The sequence below is a fragment of the Rutidosis leptorrhynchoides genome, chromosome 6 (genome assembly GCF_046630445.1).
Source record: "Rutidosis leptorrhynchoides isolate AG116_Rl617_1_P2 chromosome 6, CSIRO_AGI_Rlap_v1, whole genome shotgun sequence".
NCBI lineage: Eukaryota > Viridiplantae > Streptophyta > Magnoliopsida > Asterales > Asteraceae > Rutidosis > Rutidosis leptorrhynchoides.
In genome coordinates, this window is record NC_092338.1 from 301,572,990 (window position 1) to 301,588,897 (window position 15,908).

A 15,908-nucleotide genomic window follows, 5' to 3' on the forward strand; every position below is an offset into this window, starting at 1 on the left:
CACAAAATGTCATTCAAGTATGTGAAGTATTTGACATTTGGGGTATTGACTTTATGGGTCCATTTCCAAAATCTCATAATAATCTCCATATTCACGTAGCCGTTGATTATGTATCTAAATGGGCGGAAGCACAAGCTCTTCCAACTAACGATGCACGAGTTGTAGTCAACTTTTTAAAACGTCTTTTTGCAAGGTTTGGAACACCGAAAGCTTTAATAAGTGATCGGGGTACTCATTTCTGTAATAATCAACTTGAGAAAGTTCTCAAAAGATATGGAGTAACTCATAAAATCTCCACCGCATATCATCTACAAACAAGTGGACAAGTTGAAAATACCAACCGAGCTTTAAAACGTATTCTAGAAAAAACCGTAGGATCAAATTCGAAGAAATGGTAAATTAAATTGGAGGATGCACTCTGGGCTTTTAGAACAGCCTACAAAACTCCAATTGGAACCACACCTTTTAGACTCGTTTATGGAAAAGCATGTCATCTTCCAGTAGAAATTGAACACAAAGCATTTTGGGCTTTGAATACATGTAATCTCGACTTACATGAAGCTGGACGTCTACGGTTAAGTCAACTAAATGAATTAGAAGAATTAAGACATGAAGCATACGAAAATTCGTTAATCTATAAGGAAAGAACGAAGAAATTGCATGATAAAAGAATCAGAAGTTCAAAAGAATTCAAAGAAGGAGACAGAGTTCTTCTTTTCAATTCACGATTCAAGCTATTTCCTGGAAAATTAAAATCAAGATGGTCTGGACCATTCATAGTCAAAAGAGTTTTCCCATACGGAACGATAGAATTAATAAATTCAAATGGGATTGAATTTAAGGTTAATGGTCACAGAGTTAAACACTACATAGATAGTCCGATGGAAGTCGACAACGAAGTTAATCACAATTTCGACACCACAGCTAACTAAGTGTGGGGAGAATCAAGTCTTTAAAGGATAATATGTATTTCTGTTCGAGTTAGATTTTCTGTTTTCGTGTAGTTCTCGAAAATGGAACCCGAATGGTCTTTCCCTAGCAGACCCTAAAGAACTAGTCTTCTCCCCCCATTCTGAATTTTTATTTTTTTAGGTTTTTACGAAATGAAGACTGCCTGTGAACTAAACCATGGTCTAATGCTACACGCTTTGATCACTAAATGTAATAATGACACACTTCCGAGTGAAATAGTATCAGTAATCAGAGAAAGATTGGACGGAGTAAGAAAAGAATCCAGATGCGAAGATAATAAGTTACAATTTGGTAAAGGAAAATCAAAATCCGCAGCGAAAAGAAGAGCACGAAATCTTGAAAGATGTCACAAATTCGGAAAATGGTCACATGGAGGTAAATGTTCAAATAATCAAACCTATTCAAACACCGAATTTGTTACTTTATGCAGAGACGGACCGTTCATATGTTTAGAAGAAAAAACACTGAATGCTCGAGGTTACGCCTTTGTAGCTATGGAAAACCAATTAAACCGACTATCTTATGAGTGGTATAGATCATATCACTAAGAATACTATCTCACAGGTAAGTCTGTACAGTTTTTTTTTTTTTTCATTTTTAACCTTTTGATAATAAACGCTAATTTGTTCGCTATAAAGTATTAAATTGGTATTGAATAAAATTAGGTTTGGCGACCGAAATTATTGATATCATACAAAAATTTATTACATCACTGCGAAATTTAACGTTTATTCTTAAGGTATAAATATCTTTAATCAATCAACCCAAAATATTTCAAAAATTCGTCATGAGTTAAATTAGGTCATGGAACCGAAATTACTTTACCGAAAAGAGGGGCGCATATTTTTGATAATATTTGATTGATTAAAGTGGGATACAAGCCAAAAAGATTTTTAATTTTATTTTTACCATGTTTTTAAAATTAATATATAAATCTTAAATTAATATTGTGAACTTTGTAAGATCAATATATTTAAGTTTGTCAATATTTGAAAATTTTTAATATTTTTAATATAAGTTTGTATGTATAATAACAAAATTAAATATAAGTTTGATGTGAATTTATAATATGAATTTTTAATTAAGTTTGGTGTGAATTTTTAATTTTATGCATTTTAAATTTAAGTTTGGTGTGAATTTAAAAACAAAAATTTACTTTATTTCGTTAATTTAAAAATATGATTTTTAAAATTCGTCGTAAGTTGAAGACTAGGTCTTTAAACCGAAATTGCTTTACCCGAGGGAGGGACGAGAACTTTTATTATCATTATTTTTAATCTTATTAAACTAAAGTATGCCAAAAACATTAAAAAAACCCAAAAATCTTTACTTTTAAAACCGCGCTTTAAATTGACAAATTTTAAAATTTTGTTGAGGGACGGACTAGGACATCGATCCGAAACACCCTCGCTCCTAAAGGAAAAACAAATTTTTAAAATTTAATTAATTATAAGTTTTATAAAGTATAAGGTTTTATAAATAAAAAAAAAAAAAAAAAAAACAAACGCCGCAAGTTGCGGAGTTTGTAAGGTCCAAATGCCGCGACTCGCGGAGGACCAAAAACCCAGAAAAAAAATTAAAACGCAAAGAAACAGATCAGTCCACCCACAACCACACTCCAAACTGCGAAAATACACCCGAAAATACCGAAAAACACACACCAAATTCGCAATTTTTGACCGTTTTTCATCAAATCTTTTACTAAAAACATGTTGAGAAGGATGCTATCAAGGAATTACTCAAGAAAAACGACTGAAAGGGGTGAATCTTCATCCCAAGCTCGCAATGCTCCTCCTGAGAATGCGGAACAACAGGATGTTGATAGCTATTATAAACAAGATATACCTCATCCAGTTATGACATTTTCAGATATGCACTTGGAAGATTTGCACCCGAACTTGAGATTTGACAGACGTTGGATAGATTATCCAAAATACTAAAGGGGCTTGCATACTCTTCATTCTAAAGTTGTTGAAGTACCTAGGGTAATAGAATGGGCACCGTTAGAAGCGGTAGAATTAGACGGGCCAATTAGGGAATTACTTACACAGAGGTATGGTAATTCAACTTTTAACGATTGGGTACGTTTATTCAACATGCGTAGACCTGTATATAAAGTATGGTGTGAAGAATTATTGTGTAGTATAGAAATAAATGATCGGGTAGTTAGTTTAACCGATCGATCTTATATTAGATTTTTGTTAGGAGGTTCGATGCGCCACATGTCTTTACTAGACATGGCTTAGGCTTTACGTATATATACGCCTGAGGAGTTAGCGTCTGTCGATTGTAGAGGGTTGATACTAAATGGTAGAAAGATAGACGAAAATTTTGATACGCATGGTGTATGGAGTCAAATGACTAGCCATCACCGATTTAAAGGGGGAAATTACTCTTATTTGGATATAGATAGAGCAGAGTTAAGAGTAATTCATAGGTTTTTAGCCAATTCGATTACACAACAAGGTAAGAATAAGGAAAAGGTAAATGAACAGGATTTGTTTTACCACATGTGTATTCGAGACCCACAAAGCGCTGTAAGTATACCTTATTGTGTGGGTTATTATTTATCAGCTATGGTTAGGGGGATGAGACCGCATAGCATAATAGGAGATGGTATATTTATTACTTTGATTGCTGAATATCTCGGTGTGGATATAAGTCGGGGGGGATTATTAGTCGAAGAACTAGAACCCCACGATACAATAAGTTTAAATGTATACCATGGTGCGAAGGTTTTGAAGAGGCGAAATAATGCCGCAGTACAATACCATGGTAGACATCCACAGGTTGAGAGAAACCAACAGCCAGGTAACGTGGGAGGAGGAAATGAAATGACAGAAATGCAAAGGTTTATAGCTTCACAAGAGTATGAAAATGCTAGACATCGAGCATATGAAGATTGGCAAGTTCATCAAAACCAAATCATAGCTCATTGCTAACATGTAGGTAGAAACTATATTCCTACTCCATCGCCCGTATTTCCTCCCTGGTCTATAGAGATCCAACCACCGTATCCTACGTATAACCCAGCCGAAGCATTTTATAACACATATGGTTATGCATGGAACCCCTACTGGTATCAGTATCATCCCTAGTCTACTTAGTTTTATTTATTTTATAATTTGTAATGTTGATACATTTAATACTTATGTTGGAATTGTATTAGTTTTTATAATTTACAAATTTTTATTTTTAGATTTTAATAATGTTTGAATGTGGGGTAATATACCAAACTTCAAAAATATGTATATATGTTTGCAGTTTATCTTATGTACACAACAGGGTAAAACAACGCATTTTCAAAGACTGGCATTAAGTTATGCAAAAGCAACTAATTTTGACGACAAGATGCAAAATAAATGTGATATAACAACAAGACGGAATGAACAAATAATATGCACCATTTATCATTCAACAAACAAACGCTAATATGTTTGGAAACTTTGGTAAAATTTAATCATTTTCACACTAATCACCCTCAATAATTTAAATTGTTACTGATTTCTTGCAAATGAGGGCATTGCAAGATCTTAAGTGTGGGAAGGGGTTAAATTCTTTCGGATTTTAAAATTTTTACTTTATACACTTGGTTACCATTAGAAATACTAGTAAAGTAGTAGTTGTATTAGAATCTAGTGCTCTCTGATAATAAAGAACAGCCCCAGTCTTATATACTGAATACCCAATTCTAGTAAAATTTTTCAAAATTTTCAATTAAATGAACTCAAAATCATGTTTATACATATTTATGAACGATAAAACTAGGTTTTAACACCAAAATTATTGTTACCTCGGAAAGGACATAAATTGAGAAACAAACCAAAATGTTAAAATTCATTTAAAATGGAATAGAGGACAATAAAAAGGAAAATAAAAGCCAAGTGTGGGAAAATTTACCAAGATATTTTAAACATATGTCACATATTTCTGTAACAAATAACTGAAAATACTTTTGCTTTGGACTAAACTAAACTGTTTTACCCGATGAAAGAAAAGAAGAGATGGATCTACACGATGAATCAATTCCATCATTAAAAGGAAGTAAAGTCTTCCGAAAAAGAAACGCGCTTCTTGATTTAGGTCAGGAAGTTGTCGTCCAGACCAGCTGTAGGTTGACGAAAAATCTAGAAAAGTCATCACTAAAATCAGCAGGAAATCCACGGACCTCAGCATAAAACAGGGTCGCCAAGTGGTCAGATTTATCCTAACCATGAGAAGGATTTATCTCGTAAAATGGGGGGCACCGTGCAAATTAGTTGGATAAGACTAATGAATCAGATCCCCAGAAAGGATAATCTTTTTAAAGATTAAAAATCAGCTTTTAAGACTGATATTACTCAATCCTTGAGATTGACCTTAGAGATTGAGAATTCAAACTCATGGAATTCAATGATATCTAAACTCGAGCTTGAACGAGAAAATATTTTGATAAAATTACAAACCGATTTGTTTTCTGAAAACCCTATTTTCAATGCGTTCATTACCATTGAAGGTAAAATCCTAGGAATTCACCTGGAATTCATTAGGTTACCTGAACCAAATCGGGTGTCAACCATAAGAACGGTGGTTGCATAGCATGGTCAAAGACAAGACCTTGTGCCAGACCAAAAAAATTATAAGGGTGAGCTTTACTATTGCTCCTACCAAGGATAGTAATTGCGTCCGACACGTTATAGACCATAATTAAAAGCATGTCAGGGGACATTGCCTTAACAGTTGCTTGTTCAACGCTTTCCTTTACAACCGGACGGTAGTTTATCGAAAGGTAATATACGGGACAAGTGAACTGGACGTGTTGCTTTCCTAATACAAGGTTAGCAAGTGGGTAACACAAAACCACAAGTGTTGAGCTAAAATTTTCAAATCTGAAACCCACACAACCCATAAAAATATTTTGCAAACACCGGTGAAGGGTTATTCCGGAAAACTTATCTAGGGTAAAAAACTAGATTTAATTTTCAAAAGATCAAATGTTTTCATAAAGATCCAATTTCCTTAATGGATCTAAATTTTATAGTCATGTGGGACTGTAAACCATATCGCTACTACCATTGTTTATACCGCTGTATAGAAATCACTGATGTACAAAGTTTGAAGAAAAAAGATGTGATTCTAGTATTTCAAGACTATATTGCTTGAGGACAAGCAACGCTCAAGTGTGGGAATATTTGATAATGCTAAAAACGAACATATATTTCATAGCATTATTCCTCAAGAAAGACAAGCTTTTAGTTGCAATTGTTCTATTTACAAGTAATATTCGTTTAAAATAATAAAAGGTGAAGACAAAAGACAGATTCGACGAATTGAAGACGCAAAAGACCAAAAAGCTCAAAAGTACAAAATACAATCAAAGAGGTTCCAATTATTGATAAGAAACGTCTCAAAATTACAAGAGTACAAGATTCAAAACGCAAAGAACAAGATATTAAATTATTCGCAAAGACGTTCGAAAATCCGGAACCGGGACCAGAGTCAACTCTCAACGCTCGATGCAACGGACTAAAAATTACAAGTTAACTATGTATATAAATATAATATAATATATAATTAATTATATAAATTATATATATATTATATTTATATAATAATCCGTCGGCAAGAAAGGCTCCAAAATGGTGTGAGCTGTAAAATCGAACTCCGCGACTTGCGAAGTTCAAAGAGGGAAAAGGCCGCGACTCGCGGAGCTCACCTGGACTCAAATCCCTATAAAAGCAAACGCAGTTTGATCGCAAAAATATCCTAAAATCTCTCTTTCTCTATATGTAAACGTAATATATATATATATATATATATATATATATATATATATTTTAATTTTAATTTTAATTTTAATTATAATTCTAATAATAAGGGTATGTTAGCGAATGTTGTAAGGGTGTAAGTCGAAATTCTGTCCGTGTAACGCTACGCTATTTTTAATCATTGTAAGTTATGTTCAACCTTTTTACATTAATGTCTCGTAGCTAAGTTATTATTATGCTTATTTAATCCGAAGTAATCATGATGTTGGGCTAAAAATATTAAAATTGGGTAATTGGGCTTTGTACCATAATTGGGGTTTGGACAAAAGAACGACACTTGTGGAAATTAGACTATGGGCTATTAATGGGCTTTATATTTGTTTAACTAAATAATAGTTTGTTAATTTTAATATAAAGATTTACAATTGGACGTCCCTATAAATAACCATATACACTCGATCGGATACGATGGGCAGGGTATTTATATGTACGAATAATCGTTCATTTAACCGGACACGGGAATGGATTAATAGTCACTAGAATTATTAAAACATGGGTGAAATTATGTACAAGGACACTTGGCATAATTGATAACAAAGTATTAAAACCTTGGGTTACACTCAGTCGACATCCTGGTGTAATTATTAAACAAAGTAATAAAACCTTGTTACAGTTTAAGTCCCCAATTAGTTGGAATATTTGACTTCGGGTATAAGGATAATTTGACGAGGACACTCGCATTTTATATTTATGACTGATGGACTGTTATGGACAAAAACCAGACAGACATATTAAATAATCCAGGACAAAGGACAATTAACCCATGGGCATAAAACTAAAATCAACACGTCAAACATCATGATTACGGAAGTTTAAATAAGCATAATTCTTTTATTTCATATTTAATTTCCTTTATTTTATATTTAATTGCACTTCTAATTATCGCACTTTTATTTATTGTTATTGTATTTAATTGCACTTTTAATTATTGTACTTTTTAATTATCGCACTTTTATTTATCACAATTTCATTATCGTTATTTACTTTACGCTTTAAATTAAGTCTTTTATTTATTTTTAATATTTTTCATTTGGTTTTAACTGCGACTAAAGTTTTTTAAAATCGACAAATCGGTCATTAAACGGTAAAAACCCCCCTTTATAATAATAATATTACTTATATATATATTTGTATTTTTATAAATTTAAACTAATATAGCGTTAAGCTTTGTGAAAAAGATTCCCTGTGGAACGAACCAGACTTACTAAAAACTACACTACTGTACGATTAGGTACACTGCCTATAAGTGTTGTAGCAAGGTTTAAGTATATCCATTCAATAAATAAATAAATATCTTGTGTAAAATTGTATCTTATTTAATAGTATTTCCTTGTAAAATTTAATAGTATTTTATACCCCTTAGCATTAACTATCACCCACCGTACCCAGTCAAGCGTATGTGGTTATAAATAAATACATCAAATTATAAGTCTTTATATTAATTTAACTAGGTACCATTTAGTTAATATAAAGCCCATTAATAGCCCATAACCTAATTTCCACAAGTGTCGGTCTTTTGTCCAAACCCCAATTATGGTCCAAAGCCCAATTACCCAATCATAGTATTTAGCCCAACATCATGATTACTTTGATTTAAATAAGCATAATAATAACTTAGCTACGAGACATTAATTTAAGAACAAAATTAACCATAACTTACAGTGGGTATTAATAGCGTAGCGGTACACGGACAGAGTTTCGACTTACAAAACCTTAAAACATTCGACTAACCTAACCTTATTATTATTACTAACTTAAAATTAAAATTACAAATTGAGATTAATAATTGAAATGATATTTGATACATAGGATATGAGAAAAGAAAAAGATGTGTATATAAATCGTCCAAAAACTGCGAAATTTATAGATGTGGCCTGCTATCTGGTGCCATGCGATCGCATGGATTTTGTGTCTCCAGGCCATGCGATCGCATGGCCTGCTTTTCCTGGTCACAAATTTCCAAAACGTGGGCTGCTATGATTTTAATAATATATATAATATTATATATATAATTTTAATTAATTATATATATATATATATATTATATTATATTCTTGTGCATAGTTGACTTGTAATTTTCGCTTCGTTGCGTCGCGCGTTGTTAGTTGGCTCAGGTCCCGGTTCCGAATTTTCGAACGTCTTTTCGTACTATTTAATATCTTGTACTTTGTGTTTCGCGTTTTGTACTCTTGTAACTTTTAGACGTTTCTTATCAATAATTTGAACCACTTGAATTGTACATTGTACTTTTTAGCTTTTTGGTCGTTTGCGTCTTCAAATCGTCGAATCTGTCTTTTGTCTGCACCTTTTATTATTTAAACGAATATCACTTGTAAATACAACAATTGCAACTAAAAGCTTGTCTTTCTTGATGGATAATGCTATGAAATATATGTTCGTTTTTACATTATCATCCACATTTATTTAAAAGTTGTCCCGATGGAATAATCCGTCGATGTGTATTCGGGGATGAAGCTAGTCAAATCTTAAACCATTGTCACATAGGACCAACAGGAGGGCATTATGGGCCTCAACTCACAGCAAGGAAAGTCTACGATGCTGGATTCTATTGGCCTACAATTTTCAAAGACGCGCACCTTCTTTGTAAATCCTATGATGCTTGTCAAAGGGCCAGAAAAATAAGTCAACGTGATGAAGTGCCACAAAAGGTCATTCAAATATGTGAAGTTTTTGACGTTTGGGGTATTGACTTTATGGGTCCATTTCCAAAATCTCATAATAATCTCTACATTCTCGTTGCCATTGATTATGTATCTAAATGGGTGGAAGCACAAGCACTTCCAACTAACGATGCACGAGTTGTAGTCAACTTCTTAAAATGTCTTTTTGCAAGGTTCGGAACACCGAAAGCTTTAATAAGTGATCGGGGTACTCATTTTTGTAATAATCAACTTGAGAAAGTTCTAAAAAGATATGGAGTAACTCATAAAATCTCAACCGCTTATCATCCACAAATAAGTAGACAAGTTGAAAATACCAACCGAGCTTTAAAACGTATTCTAGAGAAAACTGTAGGATCAAATCCGAAGGAATAGTCCATGAAATTGGAGGATGCACTCTGAGCTTTTAGAACAACCTACAAAACTCCAATTGGTACCACACCTTTTAAACTTGTTTACAGAAAAGCATGTCACCTTCTAGTAGAAAGTGAGCACAAAGTATTTTGGGCTTTGAAGACATGTAATCTTGATTTACATGAAGCTGGACGTCTACGATTAAGTCAACTAAACGAATTAGAAGAATTAAGACATGATGCATACGATAATTCGTTAATCTATAAGGAAAGAACGAAGAAATGGCATGATAAAAGAATCAGAAGTTCCAAAGAATTTAAGGAAGGAGATAGAATTCTTCTTTTCAATTCACGATTCAAGCTATTTCCTAGAAAATAAAAATCAAGATGGTCTGGACCATTCATAGCTAAAAGAGTTTTCCCATATAGAACAGTAGAATTAATAAATTCAAATGGGATTGAATTTAAAGTTAATGGTCACAGAGTTAAACATTACATAGATAATCCAATGGAAGTTGAAGATGAAGCTAATCACAATTTCGACACCACAGCTAACTAAGTGTGGGAAGATTCGAATTTTTAAGGGTAATATGTATTTATGTTAGAGTTAGATGTTCTGTTTTCGTGTAATTCTCGAAAATGGAATCCGAATGGTCTTTCCCTAGCAGACCCTAAAGAACTAGTATTCTCCCTCCATTCTGAATTTTTATTTCTTTTAGGTTTTACAAGATGAAGAATTCCTTTGATTTGAACCATGGTTTACTACTACACGCTATGATTACTAAACGTAATAATGACACCCTCCCGAGTGAAGTGGTATCATTCATAAGAGGCAAAATGGACGAAGTAAGGAGAGAACTCAGGAACAATCATAATAAGACACATTTTGGTAAAGGAAAATCAAAATCCGCAGCGAAAAGAAGAGCACGAAACCTTGAAAGATGTCATAAATGCGGAAAATGGTCACACGAAGGGAAATGTTCGAACAATCAGACACATTCCAATACCGAGTTCGTTACTTTATGCAGAGAAGGACCGTTCATATGTTTAGAAGAAAATTTATTGAAAATTCGTGGATACGCTTACGTAGCTATGAAAAACCAATTCGCACGACTCTCCTATGAGTCGGCTAAAGCAGGTCTCTGAGAATTCTATCTCACAGGTAAGTATGTACAGTTTTATTTTTATTTTTTATATTGCTTTTAACCTTTTGATAATAAACGCTGAATTGTTCGCTATAAAGTATTACATTGATATTCAATAAAATTAGGTGTTAAAACCGAAATTATTGATATCATACAAAAATTTAATGCATCATTGCGAAATTTTACCATTTATTCATAAGGTATAAATATCTTTAATCAGTCAATCCAAATATTTCAAAAATTCGTCAAGAGTAAAACAAGTTAATATAGCCGAAATTACTTTACCCAAAAGAGGGACGAATATTTTTGATAATATTTGATTGATTAAAGTGGGATAAAAGACCAAAAATATTTTTAATTTTATTTTTACCTTGTTTTCAAAATTAATATATAAATATTAAATTATATTTGTAATATTTTTAAAACCAATATATAATTATAATATTTTGTAAAATTAATGTATATAAATATTAATAATATTAATATGAAATTTTATGCATTTTAAATTTAAGCTTGGTGTGAATTTAAAAACAAAATTTACTTTATTTCATTAAGTTAAAAATTTTGATTTCTAAAATTCGTCATGAGTTGAAGACTAGGTTATGAAACCGAAATTGCTTTACCCAAGGACGGGACGAGAAATTTTGTTATCATTATTTTTAATCTTATTGAATTAAAGTATGCCAAAAACATTTAAAAAACTCAAAAATCTTTGCTTTTAAAACAAACGCTTTAAAATGACAAATTTTAAAATTTTACCGAGAGACGGACTAGGTAAACGTACCGAAACAACCTCTGCCTATATAAAAAGGAAACAAACTTTTTAAAAATTAATTAATTAATTGTTTTAGTAGTTAAAAGTTTTTTTTAAGAAAAAAAATCCGTACTCGCGGAGCTTTTAGGGGTACCCATATCCGCACTCGCGGAGCCGGAAAATTCCAGACCAGATAAACTGGTCGACTGACCAGTCCCAAACATACACATACACCTATTTTCTGCAAAAAAAACCACAAAAACACTCTCAAATTCGCGATTTTTCACCGTTAATCATCAAATTTTTGCTAAAATCGTGTTGAGAAGAATCCTACCAAGAAGTTTTTCAAGGAGATCGGTAATTTCTACACACAAACACTCTTTAATCCGGATTTTTAGTGTTCTTGACAAAAATTATTCCTAATTTGATTTTGATGATTTCAAGTCTAATTGTGCTTAAATTGTTTGTATATTATGCTTGTATAACCTAGATTGATGCTATTTAACATGATTAGAAGCCTTAAACTTCAAATTTTGAGTAATCTAGGGTTTGTGTTCTTGAGCAAAATTGGGGCTTTTTGATATAAACGAGTTATGGCCGAATTTTGTTGTTAGTTTATGCTAAATTAAGTAGTGTAACATGTTTAGGTTGCTAAATGATTGAAACTTTGATCCTAAACATAATTGTTGAGAAAAATTGTTGACTTTTTAAGTCAAAAATACAAGAACTCGATTTAATTGATATAAATGACATTTGGAACTCCTTTAATTGCTATAATGATTATTTTTGACATGTTTTAGAAGTTAAATGCTAAGGAACATTGTATACATTTTCATATATGTTATTTGAAAAAGTGTAGAATTGTGAATATTATGAAAATGTGTATAAGTTTAATATTGTCAAAAACATGTCATTATGGTTATTTTAATGATTTTGCTAACACTAATGCATATTTGGATGCACAAAAATTGTGTTTAATGTGTTTTGTAGACTGAAAGGGGTGAATCTTCATCCGCATCCCAGGCTCACAATGCTCCTCCTGAGAATGCAGACGAACAGGAGATTAACAACCAATACAGACAAAATCTACCTCATCCAGTCATTTCATTTTCAAACATGCATGAGGCAGATTTACATCCTAACTTAAGATTTGATAGATTTTGGATAGATTATCCAAAATATCAGAGGAACTTACACACTCTTCAGTCTAATAATGTTGAAGTGCCCAGGGTAATAGATTGGGAGCCGTTAGAAATAGTGAGATTGGCCGAGCCAATCAGAGAATTACTTACACAAAGGTATGGTAATTCTACTTTTAATGATTGGGAACATTTATTCAATATACGTAGGCCTGTATATAGAGAATGGTGTGTGGAATTATTATGTAGTGTTGAAATAAATGATCGGGTAACTAGATTAACCGATCGGAGTTTTATTAGATTTTTGTTAGGAGGTGTGATGCACAATATGTCTTTACTAGATATGGCTCAGGCTTTGTGTATATATACGCCTGAGGAACTAGCATCTACTGATTGTCAGAGGTTGATATATAACGGTAGAAGGGTTGATGAAAATTTTGATATGAATGGAATATGGAGTAGAATGACTAGCCATAACCGATTTCGTGGGGGAACTCACTCTTATACCGATATTAATAGAGCTGAGATTAGAGTGATCCATAGGTATTTAGCAAACTCGATTACACAGTGAGGTAGGAACAAAGAGAAGGTAAATGAAAATGATTTATTTTACCTCATGTGTATTCGAGACCTACAGAGCGTTGTGAACATACCTTGTTGTGTGGGTTATTACTTATCGGTTATGATGAGGGGTATGCGGCCTAATAGTATAATAGGAGGTGGTATTTTTATTACTTTAATTTCTAAGTATCTCAATGTGGATAGAAGTCAAGGGGGATTATTAGTTGCAGTACCAGAACCCCGTGATACAGTTGGTTTGAAAGTATATCATGGTGCAAACGTTTTAAAGAAACGACATAACGCTGCAATACCATATAATGGCGCGCATCCACAGGTAGAGCGAGATCAGGAGCAAGGTAATGTGGGTGGGGGAAACCAGATGACAGATATTCAACGAATAATGTCCCAAAATGCATACCAATGGGCTATGCAACAAGAGTTTCAGGCTTGGCAATATCATCAAAATCAAATCAAAGCCTATTTAGATTCCCAAGGTAGGAACTACATTCCTACTGAACCGGCCTACTTTCCTCCATGGACCGACGATACACAACCACCTTTTCCTACATATGACCCATTCCAAGCGTATCAAAACATATACCACAAAGCTTGGAACCCCTTCTGGTATCAGCATCAACCCTAGTTTCCTTAGTTTTATTTATTTTATTATTTATAATGTTACTACTTTTAATACTTATTTTGGTATTGTAATAGTTTTTATATATTTCTAACGTTTTAATTTATTAGATTTTTATAAATTTTTGAATGTGGGGTAATATTCCAAACTTCAAAAATATTTATATATGTTTGTAGTTTATCTCATGTACAAAACAGGGTAAAACAAGCTCACTTTCAAAGACTGACATTAAGTTCAGCAAAAGCTACTAATTTTGACGACCAAACGAAAAACAAATGTGATGTAACCAATGACGGAATGAACAAAATGATGTGCACTATTTATCATTCAAACAAACAACAATATGTTTGGAAACTTTGGTAAAATTTTAATCGTTTTTCTACGCTAATCACCCTCAATAATTTAAATTGTTACTGATTTCTTGCAAATGAGGGCATTGAAAGATCTTAAGTGTGGGAAGGGATTAAACTCTTTCGGTTTAAACATTTATTTTATACACTTAGTTTAATTGCCAAATTTTGTGAAAATTTGAAAAATTTTCAACTAAATGAATTCAAAATCATGTTTATACATATTTATGAACGATAAAACTAGGTGTTAACACCAAAATTATTGTTACCTCGGAAAGGACATAAATTGAGAAACAACCCAAAACGCTTGAATTCATTTAAAAATGGAATAGAGGAGAATAGAAAGGCAAAGAAAAAAATAAATAAAAGCTAAGTGTGGGAAGAATTTACCAAATTCTTTAAAACATATATCACATATCTGTACAAGCTTATTGCGGGTACTTTTGTTTTGAACTAAACTAATCAAGTTTTACCCGGTTTACTATAATATATTTGAATAAAAAGATGGATCTACACGATGAATCAATTCCATCATTAAAAGGAAGTAAAGTCTTCTGAAAAAGACACGCGCTTCTTGATTTAGGTCAGGAAGTTGTCGTCCAGACCAGCTGTAGGTTGACGAAAAATCTAGAAAAGTCGTCACTAAAATCAGCAGGAAATTCACGAACCTCAGCATCAAACAGGGTCACCAAGTGGTCAGACTTATCCTAACCATGAGAGGATCTATCTCGTAAAATAGGGAGGTGCCGTGCAAATTAGCTTGATAAGACTAATGAATCAGACCCCAGAAAGGATAATCTCCTTAAAGATCAAAAATCAGCTTTTAAGCCTGATATTACTCAATCCTTGAGATTGACCTTAAAGATTGAGAATTACAAACTCATGGAATTCAAAGATATCTAAACTCGAGCTTGAACGAGAAAATATTTTGATTAAAATACAAACCGATTTGTTTTCTGAAAAACTCATTTTCAATGCGTTCATTACCATTGAACGTAAAATCCTAGGAATTCACTTGGAATTCATTAGGTCGCCTGAACCAAATCGGGTGTCAACCGTAAGAACGGTGGTTGCATAGCATGGTCTAAGATAGGACCTTGTGCCAGACCGAAAAATTATAGGGTGATCTTTACTATTGCTCCTACAAAGGATAGTAATTGCATCCGACACGTTTTAGACCATGATTAACTGCATGTCATTAGACATTGCCTTAACAGTTTACTGTTCACCGCTTTCCTTTACAACCGGACGGTAGTTTACCAAAAGATAATATACGGGACAAGTAACTGGACGTGTTGCTTTCCTAATACATGGTTAGCAAGTGGTGACACAAAACCATAAGTTTTGAGCTAAAATTTTCAAATCTGAAACCCACAAAACCCACAAAACCCACAAAAACAATTTGCGAACACCAGTGAAGGGTTATTCCGGAAAATTTGTCTAGGGTAAAAACTAGCATGTATTTTCAAAAGATTAAATGTTTTCATAATGATCCAATTTCCTAACGGA